Here is a 16,008-nt window from a genome sequence, read left to right as displayed (position 1 = left end):
GGCAACTTCACACAACTTCGTCACGGCCGCCTGGAGGAGAAGGTTCGTAAATAAGACTGACTACGTTCGTCCGGCTGACTTACGCCGGCTTACACGTTAACGAGACTCGCGTTGAGAGGCCTGGTGAACTCGCTCGATATAGCGAACAGTTACTTAACACGTCCACCACACGGCCGACGGCGGTGAGTAGTTACACGTAAAACAGAAGGAAGTAAGGAAGGCGGGTGGGGAGGGGAACGACGGTCCACAACACAACATCAACGAATCGAGAAATCAAACGTACGAATCAAATCGGACGTGTTAACTGAACAACGTCGTAACTTAACGCGTCAATTTACCACGATCGGGCGATTTTGAACGACGTGAGTTTAATCGGCAACAAAGACGCGTGGAAATAGCTTCGGTCGAACGTGATGTCACCCCGAGACGTTTACGAGCTTGCGGAAAAAATAACACACGCTTGGGTTTACAGCGTGATTTCTTCGGGGGCGGACGCTTTCGCGTCGTTCGGCTTTCGACGATTACACGTCGTCCGGCACGACGACGATACCGCGATCGATACTATCGTGTACGAGAGGCGGGTCGCGTGTTTCCGCGCGTCTACGTGAAGAGGGTAAACCGCGTCTCTCTTCCGAACATCGCCTTCTGAGAAATGAGCGTGGATCGCGAGGAGGAGCGATCGTAAACGTCGTGTTTTCGGTGACACGGCGACACCCACGTGGTGAGGCGAAAAATTCCGGGCGATTCACTTTCTCCCCGCGCTCGATATATCCGCTCCCCGCCCTCCTCCTCCTCCTCCTCGTCGGCGAAAAACGATGAGAAGAACTCGCGCCGAATTTCCGTACGCTCTCCCGCTCGCTTTTTTACACCTTCGCCCGTGTCACATCCTCGAGAAGCTATGGAAACTGGAAAAGCTGAACCCTCCTCATCCTTCTCCAACAATGGCGCGAGTCAAGAAAGGTTTATGAAAGCGCTCGACGTAAAGTCCGCCCGCTTCGTCGTTGGACGCGCATTTTTCCCCGCCGGCTTTCGAGAGCGGAGTTATAAAGGGGAAGAGTCGGAAAGTTTATACGCCGTGTGTACACCGAAATAACTTATTATTACGAATTTTCGCTATTGCGCCGGCCGAGTAAACTCTCCGGACTCTCGGCTTACATCGAAGAGTATCCATAATATGTACGAGGGTGGTCCCTGAAGTACCCGACCCAACAAAGAAAACACAAAAATTTTGGAAAAAAATGTATTTATTTTTCAACATAATCTCCTTTCAGCTCTATACACTTTTCCCAGCGATGTTCAATAAGTTCGATACCCTTTTTATAATAAGAACTGTCTTGCTCCTCAAAATAGCCATTAACTGCCGACATCACTTCTTCATCGTTGGAAAATCTTTGACCACTGAGCCATTTTTTCAAGTTTGGGAACAGAAAATAATCCTAGAGGGCGTTTGTTGCTGTGAAACTTCGCTAAACACTCAATTGAAACATCTTCACGACACTGTTTTTGCTCGAGTGTGAGCAAACGCGGCACCCATCTTGCACACAGCTTCCTCATGTCCAAATTTTCAGATAATATGCGATGTACCGCACTTTTTGAAATGCCTACTATGTCTACTAGCTCGCGCACTTTCAGTCGACGATCATCCAGTACCGCTTTGTGGATTTTCTTCACCATTTCTGGAGTCGTCATCTCATTTGGTCGAGCACTGCGATGCTCGTCTTGGCAGCTCGTACGGCCTCGTTTAAACTCTGCTACCCAATATTTTACTGTTGTAAACGAAGGAGCAGACTCACCCAGAGTAGAATCCAGTTCAGCTTTTATATTGGTTGGGCTGAGGCCTTTCAAATAAAAGTATTGTATCACATAACGATGACCAATTTTCTCTATTTTCACAAATTCACTGAAAACGTTCACTATTGATGGCTGCCAAACAAACACTAAACAACGTGGCGTCTTCAAACTTGAAACATATGCTTTATAGATTGTGTACTTTCTAATACAGTGATATTTTTCAAACAACTACCGCCATCTCTAGGTCAGGTCGGGTACTTCAGGGACCACCCTCGTACATCTACAAGGTGTCCCGGAACTGAACACCTCCGCTTCGAGGGACTGTAGAACTCATTTCGAGTTATCATTGATTGAAAACGCTCATGTAAGGAAGGAGGCATCTTTAATTAAGTAAAACGCGAATAACACGCGAATTGTTGAGTTATTAATTAAAGAAGCCTCTGTACACGGCCATTTTCAATCGCCGGTAACTCGAAATTTCGCGTGTTATTTGCAAAATGGTACAGGACTTTTTTCTTCACCTCATTGAGTTCTACGCTCTCGCGAAGCGGGGATATTCTGAGACACCGTGTATATATATGAAATAAGCAGAAAAGCGAACAAGAGAGAGAAAGAGAGAACCTGTCGTAATCTGCTGCCTCAAGGGGTCATTTCCGATCTCGTTAAACAGAAGCGCGAAGATAGCCCCGCGTCCCGTATTAATCGATCCGCTCGCAGTCCGAGAAGTCCTTCGACGGGGAAGTTCGGCCGATCTGCGGAAAGCTCCGTAAAAGGGGCGAGACGGCAGTGTCCGTCAGCCCGGCAGCGACCATCCAGTATCGTAGTCTCGCGCGCGACCACCGTCGCAAACTGTGATGGACATCGTCATTAAACTCTCTCGACTTCAAGCCCACGTCGTAGGTACGCTTATATCCCCCCTCGTCTCTCTCGTCCTTTCCTAGTTGCCTGGTGCGTGTGTGTGTGTGTGTGTGTCGTGTACACGATCTGTGGACGCGACTTGCGAAGGCCGCGGCTGAGCTTGCAGCGGGAGAGGAGGCGCAGTGATGCAACCAGAGAGAGAGAGAGAGAGAGAGAGGGATGATCAGGGTAAGTGGGTGTTCTCGATATGATTAATGCCTCGCATGCGTGTTCATATGCGGAGGACAGCTGTGAGTGACTCGGGCGCCGCCCAACCACCGTCGACATTCGACCACGAGCGAGAAGATCGAGCGGGCGAGTAACCTCTCGCTGATACGCGCCTCTAAACTCCCCATCCTGCGGCACGTGCACTCTCGGTTGCAACTCCCCGGCCTGAATACACGACGCGTTCGACGCGTATTAACTGGCATTACGGTATCACTCGCAATTCCGTGACCCGGCGACCCCCCGGCGCCACTTCGCGTCTCCCCCGCGCGTTTTTAACGCGACACGGTAATGCATATCGCGATAAATCGGCGCGCGCATTAGCATTTTCACTCCTCCGGCCGAGTGCAAGGAACGCGAACCGATTTGCCCGCGTGCTCCCCTCCGTCCTCCCAGCCCTTCACTTCGTAAGTAAGCGGAGGAAGATGCGGAAACGCGGGAAGTTAGCGGATAATTCATTTAGGCTCGCGCGGAAAGTCGTTTTTTTCTTTTTTCTCTTTGGGAATAACGCAGCGTGCTAATCACGTGATTCACCGAGCTTGCATCATGATTGGACGACTACTGGGAGTGGTGAGGCCGAAATTTTTGGAAGACGATGAACGAATTATTTGATACCTTTCGACTGGATTGCGTATCAATTTATCGTGTACAAGGAAATATTAGAGAGAACGATGTTCAATACCGATGGAAAGGGGGAAGTGCTATTGCGACCCCCGTTTACGTTTTGCGCGATATTTTTGTTAACAATCGGTATTTTTAATTGAAAAGTTAACGTTACATTTGTCAAAGTGTTGTTCAATCTAGACTCAAAGTTGTGCTCTCCGCCCCGCTCCAGTAAAATGGATTTAAAAAATTGGTTCTGTGTAAAAAAAAAAATAGTTTACAAAGCAGCGTTACAAATTCGTACATCTATTTAAAATTCACTCTTAGAAGGACAAATTATGAATGCAACCGTGAATTTTTAATATAAATACCGACTTCCATTTTTCACAAGTAGATACAAACTGTCAGAAGGACAATTTCGAAAAAAAGAAATAAACTTTTATATTTAACTTGAGTCATTTACTTACTTATTTACTTATTAAAAGAATAACAACTTCGATATAAAAATTTCGAAGAAGAGGCCGTATCAAATCTATTTTAACGGAGGGGAGGGGGCTGTCCGTTTTGATGAAAAATATGATCGTCGGGTATTTTTTTCAAGATCGAGGATCGACCGTAAGACGAATGGTCGCTTTTCGTCGAAGCGGAGGAGAGGAGGCGCCGGTCCAGCCGGTGACGAGACGCGAACACGCGAAGCCGAGCCGCCGCACGGCCGGCGTGATTTATTCGATGGCGCTGTTGGCGACGTTTAATTAACCGTTGCGCGGCTCAAGTTCTCCCATTCTCGTGGAAGTAAGCGTTACTTCGGTAATGCGCGCGCGCGCGAAAAATTATGAGTACGCGCGAAACAAGATTAACGTTTTTCATTCGCGCACCGCCGGCGTCCTTTCTTTCCTACCATTCTCGCGGCGCATTTTTCGCGAAACTTTCCCCGGCGAATTTCCCGGTGAAACTTGGCGCGTGCGACGATAAAGGCGAAGAAAGACACGCGTCGATTCTATATTTTCAACACCGACCGATCGGTACGAACATCCTGCTTACGTAATGCCGTCCGTCGCGGAGGACAGGCCTCTCTCGCGATATACATTTTTTCCCTTCATTCGACCGATTTCGACACGCGTCGTAAACGCGAAATTGGCGTTATCGCCGGCCTGCAAAGTGTAAAAAAGGTATTACTTGATACTCGATGCTGAAATTTTACGCACGTCGGTCTAAAAAGAGAAAAGAAAAGGAAAGTATACGAGCCCTCAACCGTGCCTTCGAAAGTCGTAAAGTTCCTTATCTTATCCCCGTGTGCTTGTTCTTGCAAAATCTTCCCCGCTCCAGTATTTCCCGTGCAAATTAGAAAGAAAAGCACTTAATACTTACGCGCTCCCGGCAAGACTTCACCGACGAATAAAGTATATCGTATCTCTGCACACCGTGAGAAATCCCGCTAAAATTACAGTCATTTTCCACTTCGGCCTTCTTCTAGCTCCAATTGGTGAAAAAAAAATCATAGTTACGACCCGAGTGGAAATGCAACCGGCTAGTCTGAATCAAAATTGTTAACTGATGCAAGATTAGATTAGATCTTCCAGCTCGTTACTGCCTGATTAGATTAGTCAACAAATTGGGCCAATTTTTTCTCTGTATTCGGAATGGGAGAGAAGGTGTTCCCGAATAATTTTTGTCTGTTGAATACAAATCCGTCGTCCAAATTTGGCCGTTGAATCACAATTTTGAGAAAAATGGCGTTAGAGAGGCTGAAAACGCAAATTTCGAAGGTTTTCGCACTACGTTGTAGCACAGGCAGCAATTTTTTTCCTAAATTTCGCTAACGTCACGCAAAAATGTCAATTTTTTACATTTAAAATGCATTGTGTGTCGTCGTTTCGGTGTGATTTTTCGTTTTCAGGATAACAGTTAAAGTCAGGACAGTTAAAATTAATAACGCTGGTTACGCACATTCGAGTTCGATGTCATGTTTCAGCTGAGATCTTGAAGGCGAAAAATCATACAGAAATGCATATGAAAAATGCATTTTTAATTGCGACCCAGTAGCCAAATTTGAACAACGGATTCGTGTTCAACGCACGAAAACCATTCGGGAATACTTGTTTCCATTCCGAAATGCAGAAACCTCGTTATCTGCTAAAATGTAGAATCGGTCTCGCGATCTGGCCCTCGTCTAGCGATTACATGTCTAATATGAAAAAGTAGATGGCACTAACACTTTAAAGTTAGATTGTAAATCGAAAAATTTGAGTTAAATTATTAAGTAAAAATCTCGAAAGGTCAAGATAAAAAATGTGTGTTATTATTGGCTGATTAGTTATGATTTTTCATCTTACAGTCAGAATTTTATTTTTGCCTTAACCATCAGCTAACTTATTTATTCATCATTAGAAGTGAGCGTTACATTACTAACTAATAGCAATGCTAGACACAAATTTATTGCTAGATTTGAGGCGTTGATGGACGCCTGCGAGGCGTCGAACAAGGCGTTCAATTTCTATTAGAAAATACGCAAGCACGGTAAAAAAATTTGGCGTTAAAAACTGTCCATGGAAATTTTATATCATCTTAACAAGGTGAATATATTAATTTTATAAAAAAATAATACGTCGACAAGATAAATATATTAATTTAACGTTATATTTCTATGTTTTTTTAACGTCTCCCTGTTAAGGTGACATCGAGGTTTCTTAGCGGACCGTCTTTAGCATCGAATTTTTTGCCGTTTGTAAAATTATTATATTACTGATGTTATATAGCAACACTCACTGGAAAAATGAATCGGAATTCTCCCGATTAGAATTTCTTCTCAGCAATTAGAAATTATGATATTACTGATATTGCAGCAACACTTGTTTGTAAAATTATTATATTACTGACATTACAGCAACACCCGCTGGAAAAATGAAGTGAATCCCCCGATTGGAATTTCTCCACATGCGCAACTGCAAACAGCAAAATCTCCCCCCTCTCAAAGATTCTTACGGTACGCTCGTCCGCCGTCGGGAAACATTTCCGCGCGTTTCCTCGTCGTCGCTTCGCGGGACCGCGCGACGTGTGAACATGTAAACCGTCTCGCCGGTGTTGTCACACGCCGTGTCGGGAAGCAATTCGCCCGGAACAACTGCGGGGATTATTTTCCGCCGAGAGAAATGATACGCGTATCACGACGCCTCTCCCCCCCCTCCCCCCGAGGCGCTTGCTTTATTCGCCGGGTTAATTAAGGGCTAATTACGTTCCCATGTGCGTCTACGGTTAGTCTTGTTATTCGCGATAATACGCACGGCTTTCATCGCTTTCGCTCGTAGCGTGTAGCTAGTTAAAACTTACGACACCGACGATAAGCTTAGTGCTCCCCCCCTCCCTCACCCCTCCCTATCCCTCGACTCCTCCTGTTACACCAGTTGCTCCCGGGTTTCATTTAATCGTCAACATGGCGCGCAAATTCGCTTTATGCGCTCGCGAGCTTTTACCCGCGCTGACATTCAGCTTTATACACCCAGCGAACAAGAAAGACGTCACGTGACTCTCGCTAATACCCTCCCCTCTCCACGGAATATTTGCACGTCGGGGGAAACTGGAGAAGGAAAGGGCAACGAAAAGCATTATCTTCAATGTTGACTCAAGATGACGCGAGCCCTCCGAAATCGAGTGCGTGTTGTTGTCCCCGAATGTATCTTTTGTGAGAATTTGTACGAAGTGGAAAAAGACATTGGAAATACAGGCAGAGCACACAAACAGAAAGAGTTTCCCTCGTGTCCTCATGCGGTGTCCACGCGAGTGTACGAACGTTGCACCGCCGACCGCAGGGAGGAAAGGGTGAGTATTTTTCGGCAGCCGGTCTCCGCCGCGCGATATCGGCGATTTTCTCTCTCGCTTACACATACTGTTCTTCTCTCTCTCTCGCGCGCGATTTGTTGCTCGAAATAAATCGTGGCCAGACACTCGACGCGGCCCGCGATAAGACGCCACGTATCCAAGCAGCGGCAGACGGATTACGAGGATATCGAATTCGATTTGCAATATGCGGGAAGGAGGGGGACGGAGGGTGGTCGTGGAGCCGGCCAGGAGCAAGCGACCGTGGCGAGGGTGGCACTTGGATTGAAAATAGTTCGGTTTCAATCTCGCCCATCTCGAGGTTCCCCGGAGCTCCTGAATAAACACTGACTTTCCCGCTTCGCCTCACCTGAAATCAATTCCGGCGAATAACCGAGGTGTTAAGCTCGCTTTCTCTCTCTCTCTCGATCTCTCAAGGAGAAACCGGCGACAGGCGGGCTGTAAGGGAACTAAATTCAAGGGACGACCCTGATAGAAATTTCGATCCTGTGTTAAATTTTTAACTCCAGAACACGGTAGGATAATACAGTTCACCACTTTGATCCTGACGTTATCTTGAATTCCCGTTTCGCCGTTAACACTTCGCCGGCCGCTGTCACGTGACTTCTTTTCGCCAGTGGTGATGCTTCGTTCCGATGTTTTTATAAGCACGCATATTGATGCAGAGCAACGATTGATGAATAAGAAACAGTGGTTTCTACTATTTTCCCCTCCCAATTTGCCAGATCGTCTTTTGTTGAAATTTTTTAAGCAGACGTTTTTTTAACAGTTCTGTTAGTATGAGACTGTCTTTCGCTGCCTTCGAAATGATCCTACGGAGCGCTCTTATATAGTCGCCAGCGAGCGAACTCGCTCGCGAGCTGATCGTCCGGGCGGCGCGCCGCCTCGCGCCGTGCGCCGCCAACTACGGCGGCGAAGGTCCAGCGCGCGCGAGAATCTCGCCTGTCGCACTGCAACCTGGCAGTCGAACTTCTCTCGAGCTGCAACACAAAGTCTCTCACGAAAACAGTATCATCTGAAAAATCGATCTAGATAAGTAGCGCTACTTATCTTTCATCAAGATAAATCAAAGACAAAATTCATCTTCATCTCATGTTCGATGAATTTGAAATCATCCGAGGCAAACCGAATTCTTCTCAAACTCATCTCAACTCGCAACTTCCCTTGAAATATCCCTTGAAATTTCGATCTAGACTTTGAATTACCGTCGAACTGTTCGTATCTCTTTTAAAAGCAACGTGGATCACTTTGTGATATTTTCATAATTTTCTCATTATCTTTCGAGTTACGGGCAATAAATACGATCTTAAGAACGTCCAAGCAATATCGAAATTTGGACTCGGAGGTTCCCGAGAAAAGAACATTTCCGGGCTCAGATGTGCTCGAGGAAAAGAAGCACTACGGATATAAATAAGAAGGGACGAGACGCGTAGAGAGCGGTGGGCTACGCAACGTCGCGTAAACACATCCATCCATCATGCTTCACGTTGCGGATTAGATCCTATTTCTGGGATAACATCTCGTTACCTTCCCAGTGATAACGCTCGCCAGGTCCGTTATTTTCTTTATCGGTGCGAGATTCGGCGAGATGCACACAATGACAAGATATTCGCTCTCTCTCACGCGCGCGCGCATTGATTCGAGATGGTGTTTGCTCTAGGGAAACTCGGTTCACCGAACGTGTTTTCCTTGCATCACGTCGAGTCGCACGCACGTCACGATTACGTCGTCATAAATGCTCTTACGTTCAACAATTTAGGCGCGGAAATGTGCCGACGCACACTTGAAATGTATTTTCCCGTTGTTGTTTCCACCGCCACGCGCGGTTGCGTCGTGCAGAATCCGCCTCTCAGCGGGCATAATTGTTACGCAGTGTTTGTTTTAGATGAAATGAAGATGATTTTGTTTCTGATTTATCTAAATCAAAGATATGATGAGGAGCGCTACTTATTTGGATAATTTTTTAGATGATATTGTTTTCGTCAGAGACATGATAAAAATTTAGAATGAAACCACGCGGGTCGCATAAAATTGCACAACGGTTAGGTAATTCGGTCAACGTAATCGCTCTAAATTTAAGGATCTAATAAAAAAGACGAATAATCATTGACTGCTCGCTCACAGTCGATAGTTTGATACAGGCTTAAAGTGGATTGATCAATTGAAACAAATAGTCTGTTCTTTTTAGTTGCACCTTTAGTTGCAGTTCAGCAGCTAAAAGGAACAGACCAAAGGAGACAAAACCGAAATTTGTTGATTCGTTGAAATCTCCCTAGTCTGATACGGGCTTAACGCTTCCATATTATAATATTTCATTCATTTTATCGAAAAGTGAGCTCAGTTTATGGACCATATCATTTCAGATAATTTTCAGATAAAATAATTTAACATGTTTTTTTATCTAAGATGAAGACGAGAATATATTTTGTATTTCTTTCATTTGGATAAAGATAAAGATGATTCATTTATTCATCTGGATGATTATTTAGATAATTTTATCTAGATACCGGCACTGTTGTTACGTGATAAAGATCAAAAACGCCAGCTTTTTTCCATGTTTCACTCATGTTGTTAAAACTGTTATTTTCTCGACTAATGAAATTTCGAGGAAATTAGAGAATTACGTTTGCGCGCACGTCGTTCGTACGTCTACGCACAGGACGCGATACGGTAGTAACGCCTTTGAATGATTCATAACAATTTTTAAATATGCATAAATTAAATCCCTATCACCCCATCCATTTAAATTTTAAATTTTACAAGCCAGCCGTTTTGTTAACACGTCGCTACTGTGCTGTATTGCATCACCGCAGCATTACGCGTGATGCATCGTATGTGGATGGAGAAAAACATGAAGCGGTTGCGAACGAAATATATATAATCTTCTTTGTTGATCTGTGACAAATACGCGGATGATAGCAACGTGTCACCCTTTTAACAATGTGTCCTGACAAGTCGCGCGTGACGGATACGCTGAAATCATTTCGTCGAGTCGATACACGGGAAAAAAAATTAGTCTTAAATCAAGAATAGATATTCTCATGTATAGGCAAAAATATCTTTATAATAATCTTCTTGGGAGACTTTTGGTCTTGATTTGATTGAATTTATATTGATAAAAGTTTTATTTGAACTCAATTCAACACTTAAAAATCTTTTTAAGAAGATTATATTTTTGCTTATGACATATTCTTGCTTATGTAACATCTATGTAATATTATCTATTCTTGATTTGAAACCAATTTTTGTCCGTGTAAACGTCGCGTGCACGGAAAAAAGAATACTCTTATTTTGAGAAAATCTATATTCTCAACATGTACATGTTGAAATAAGATTACGTGGTGTTGGATAGATAAAGCTTGTATGAAGAAATATCATGTATTCATTCTGCTGAAAATATAATATCCCCGTTATTTAAGAATAATATACTTGAATTGAAAGTGAAGAATATTGGACAAGGAACGATCTCTTCAAACCAAGAATTACAATTTCTTTAAACTTGAAATTACATTATTTTTGTTTGAATATATCTTATTTTTGGAGAAAGCAGTTTATAATATTAAATTGAATTATTGGAATTTTTTGTAATAACAATTTCTTCGTCTTATTTCAAAATTAGGGTAATAAGAAGACTATATAAGAAAAAATATATATATCGAAACAAATACCTGGACGGCGGTAAAAGCAGACATCCACAAAGTAAAAGGTCCGGAGTTCTCGAATCCTTCTAGTAACACTCCGCATTTTCTCCGATTCTTATAAGAGCCAGGTTTTATATTTAAAATCATTTTAAAAGTATTTTCAAATACTATACGAATGGGCTTCTTTGGCTACAAAGTATCTGAAGACGACCTAATCTAAGATGATCTTAAAAAAAGAATACCCGATTTATATTTTTAAGTGAAAACGTTCGTATTGTTGGGAGAAAATCACCGTACATTTGATTTAATACAGAATTATTCAAAATAATACATTCATCTTTGTCATATAATTTTTTTTATGTTACAACAAGATTTATTATTTTCAGAATAATCATATCGTGATCTGTGGTGGATTATCGTAATCTCGCAATAATATTATGATATTATTTAAATTGAAGTATATTAAATTTTTGCAAGAAGATAATATATTCTTGCTTGTACAGAATGTCCGAAAACAATCTTGGTTCCTATATGACAAGTAAAACGGGTAAAACTGAGCAGAAAAGTCCTCTACCATTTTGCAAATAACACGCAAAATTTGAGTTATTTATTAAAGAAGTCCTTATAAATGATCATTTTCAATCATTGATAACTCGAAATTTGTTGTGCAATATCATCTTAAACGAAATCCTCGCGATCCGAATTAATTTCCGCAGGTAAGTCGATATCCAACATTAAATTCTTATTTCGGCATTGTCACCTCTCTCTTTCTAAAATCATCTTAGATCTTTGTGATAATTAATACCCACTGCTTTCAGCCGGAGCGGAAACACGGTCTCGAGAAACCAATAATCCAATCATTAATTAATAATGCGAAATAAGTAATGTTTAAGCGGCAAATTCCGTACGCAAATTAATTATCCCGTTTTAATGAACGGGAATGAAAGTTCATAAACATAAAAGTTCATGCAACATAATCGCTTCATCAGACGCGAATAAACGAAAATGAATGAACATAAAAATATATAAAACATAAATCGTTTAATCAGGCGTGGATAAACGTAATCAAACATAAAAATACATAAGACGTAAATTGTTTAATCACACACAAATATCTTCGATCGACGAAGCGCTCGCACGGCCAGCCGGGCCTTCCGTGCGATCAGTTCGCCCCGGCCATTCACTTCTAATTTAATCATTGCATAACACTGCCGACAGGGCACAGCGGACGCATCTGCAGCCGACAGTAGCGCGGCACGCCAGTAAATATATAGCGATAGCTATATACCACACCGACGACGACGCGCGCAAATGGTTACGCAACGTATAAATTTTGCCGCCGCCGCCGTCTGGATTTCATACGGCGTATGCGCCATTGAAACGTGTTTTTGTTATGAATTCGACAAATATTTGCTCCGCGTGATATGGGAAGGTTGACACATGCTCTGTTACGTATGAAAAAAACCGCGAGAGCACACGACAGAGGAGATCAATCGCGCGTGCACGTTATTTCGCCGGCGTGCAAAATTGCACGGCATCTCCGGGAGGAGGGGGGGTCGATCGATTTTAATCGCACCGTGATATCAAGAAGGAGATATCAATTTCGAGGCGACATACACACAGCGGCTGTGATATGCGTATATATGTGACATATATACATTCTCGTTTATATACACAGCGATCATTGTTGAAAGTATCGTCGCTGTTTATGGGAGATCAGTTTCCCGTTAACTTCTAATCGCTCTTCGCATTTTTGCGGAATACGTTACGACGGAACTGAAAGGAACATTCGGTAATATGTAACAAAATTGAGTAACCGTTACTAAATAATTCGGTGAAACATTGCCGATCAAACGTTCGGCAGTAATTACTGAAGAAATAATTTGATTGGACGAAGTGAATGTGTAGTTTTAAGATCAAGATTTCGTTGCTTGAATTATACGTTTAGATCATCAAATTAAACTTTGGTAATTAATATCAAATCTTGATGGCAGAAAATGAGATATATTTCCTAACTATTACTGAACGTATAGTCCGTAAGGAAAATTGTTTAAGGTAATCATCATCATTTTACTATTAAAATAATATAACATAAACTATAACAATTAAAAAAAGAGTTATTGTTCTACGTAAATTATCTTAAGATAACTTGACATTCCTACTTCATTTTAATGTGCTTTTTTTTCACTTCATGTGAAGAAATCCTCCGTAGTGATCACATGTGCAACTATTAACCGCGATCCGTGCTGTTTTACTTCAGTGATTAGACAGAAACCGACAAGTCCTACAAGTTATCGTCATGTCTTTATATCTCATGTTTATAATATGTCTTTATATGGAGAAAAAGAAAGAGAATAAAGAGTGAATGAAAGAAAGAGAGAGAGAGAGAGAGAGAGAGAGAGAAAGAGAGAGGAGGAGGAGTAATAAAGAGAGAGGAGGAGGAGTAATATTTATCAATAGTTACCAAGTATTTTATAAGAATGGGAGTGAATGATTTTGTAATACTTATCAAATATCTAATAATAATTATCAAACATTTAATAACAGATGTTAAATATTAATATTTGGAAGCAATTACTACTTTATTTAGTTGATCCAACTCTAAATAAAAGTCGTTCACACTGCCGGCTCTCTACTTTTTTGCAACAATAGTGCGTAATTAAACAAAATTTTACATTACATGAAATTAGTTTTTATTATCGCTTATCGATCTACATTTCGAGTTTACACACATTAGAGAATTAAGAATTCAAACGTTCTGAATATCATAAATCAACTGAAGATGTGTGTCCGATATTTTCAAGTATTTTTCCTTATTCTGCACGCAGCAACTTGGCGAAACCTTACATTTTGCTGATTCCTTCTGCTTGTCTTTCGCTTTAACCCGCGTTCTCAGGCCATATTTCCTACGACGCGCAGCCTCCACCCTCTCCACCTTCCCCCCTGTCGTTGGCTGCCCCTACGTGCGCTTCCTACATTTTCTCTCTGTAATATTTCTCCGCTCTTCCGCGAGAAAATGCGCTCTCTCCGACGACTCGACCCTTATCTGTAATAATTGAATTCGCATTATATCGGCGGAAAGTCGACGGAAAAGTTGACTCGCGTCAACGAATCACGCTTGAAATTGCGAAAGACAATGAAAAGATATAAAGGAATATATATATCGTCCCAAAACTAATCTTAGTTTCCGTGGTGTACAAATAGAACGAGTGAAACTGAGCAGAAAAGTCCTATGTCATTTTGCAAATATCACGCAAAATTTCGAGTTATCAGTGAAAATGGTCATTTATAGAGTCTTCCTTAATTAATGACTCAACAATTTGCGTGTCATTTGCAAAATGGTGGCAGACTTTTTTATTCCGAATAGTCTAATCTACAAGTATGTGACAACTATCGTACCAAACGACGAAGTTCAAGATTCAAGGGTCAAAGTTCAATACACTGATGTCTGTCGTTCGGTACAACAATTGTCATATATCTGTAGATTAAGCCACTCTGAACGAAAAAGTTCTGCACCATTTTGCAAATAACACGCAAATTTTTGAATTATTAATTAAAGAAGCTTCTATAAATGACCATTTTCAATCATTGATAGCTCGAAATTTTGCGTGTTATTTGCAAAAAGGTAGAACACTTTTCTACTCAATTTCATCCGTTCTGCTTGTATACTACAGGAACCAAGATTAGTTTGGGACACCCTATATATACATATGTTTGTACGTATTAGGTTGTTACAAAAGTTCTGTCAGTTTTTTAATCACAAATTTGAGAAAGATTGTACTTGTAGAAATTTGAGCTTTTTAATCACAAATTTAAGAAGGATTGTACTTGTAGAAATTTGACGAAAGACCACGAAAGACTGGTAGAAAATCAACTGCAAAGAAGCACATGCAAGAAACTGACAAAACTTTTGTGACAACCTAATATATTTGTACATATATATATGTGTGTATGTTGTAAGATATGGTGGATACGAACGAAGAAAATTGCCGGTCCTCGCATATCGCTCTTTCTGCTCCATAGCGGCAACTTGATTAGATGGATCTACGCGAAAGGCAGAATGGACCGAGCGAGAATGTACCCTTTGATTTTCAAACCTAATTTGTGCATTCATCGCAAGAACAAAGAAAGCTGCGCGCCCGTTCGCTTAACGAGGCTTCGCTTTCGTCTTTAACGTGGAATCTTTCGGCTTGCTGTTTAAAGCACCGTGGCGGAAAATGGAATCCTTCTTACACACCGTATCCTTGCGATGAGATCGCACAATATTTCTCCGTAGTGGAAAACCTGTACATGTACGTGTAATAATACATAAAACAAATTGCAACCATATCGTCATTAAACATATATTAGTGCTCTTTAATATTGTTCATCAATATTATTTGAGTTTATTATGCGTTTTAAAAGTTTCTGATGGACGGACGCAAAGTTACGTTAACACTGAAAACCCACTTTCAACCCAAATTTAATAAACATTGATTTGAACTATAAAAAGTCTATATTAGTTTATATACAGGATGTCCCAAACTAGTCTCGTGGTAGAACGGGTGAAACTAAGCAGAAAAGTCTTATACCATTTTGCAAATAACAGGCGAAATTTCGTGTTATCAATGATTGAAAATGGTCATTTATAGAGGCTTCTTTAATTAATAATTCAAAAATTTGTGTGTTATTTGCAATATAAATTATCTCTTTTTACCATCGATATAGTTTTATATATTGTATATTTAATACACGGAACTAATAATTATTTGGTTAGAATAATAAAATATTCGGTCGCAAGATGTTAGCAAATTTTCGTGACTTATTGCCGAATTCCTTTCTCAGTGTGCCTGCAAATACTCAGCTGAGAATCGTCGATGTTGAGCCCGAATCATCGGCCCGAATGCATTCGGCTGGAATTCGAAGCGACGAGCGACGATTATTTACCGCCGGGATAAAGTCGGACGCGAACGATTCTCGTCTCTCGATCGGAATTTTTTATTAACTCCCGTGTACTCAGCACGCACGGAGCTTAACG

General features: G+C 41.6%; 1 protein-coding gene across 1 annotated transcript in view; it reads left to right on the top strand.

The window, feature by feature from the left end:
• The window catches only part of LOC106751714, a 380,102-nt gene that overhangs the window by 339,398 nt on the left and 24,696 nt on the right, over positions 1–16,008 (top strand). The window lies entirely within an intron of this gene.

Source organism: Dinoponera quadriceps, unplaced genomic scaffold (assembly GCF_001313825.1).
Source record: "Dinoponera quadriceps isolate SergipeBrazil2010 unplaced genomic scaffold, ASM131382v1 scaffold115, whole genome shotgun sequence".
Taxonomy (NCBI): domain Eukaryota; kingdom Metazoa; phylum Arthropoda; class Insecta; order Hymenoptera; family Formicidae; genus Dinoponera; species Dinoponera quadriceps.
The sequence above is the reverse complement of the archived record's forward strand: the minus strand, read 5'-3'. Positions and strand labels throughout refer to the sequence as shown.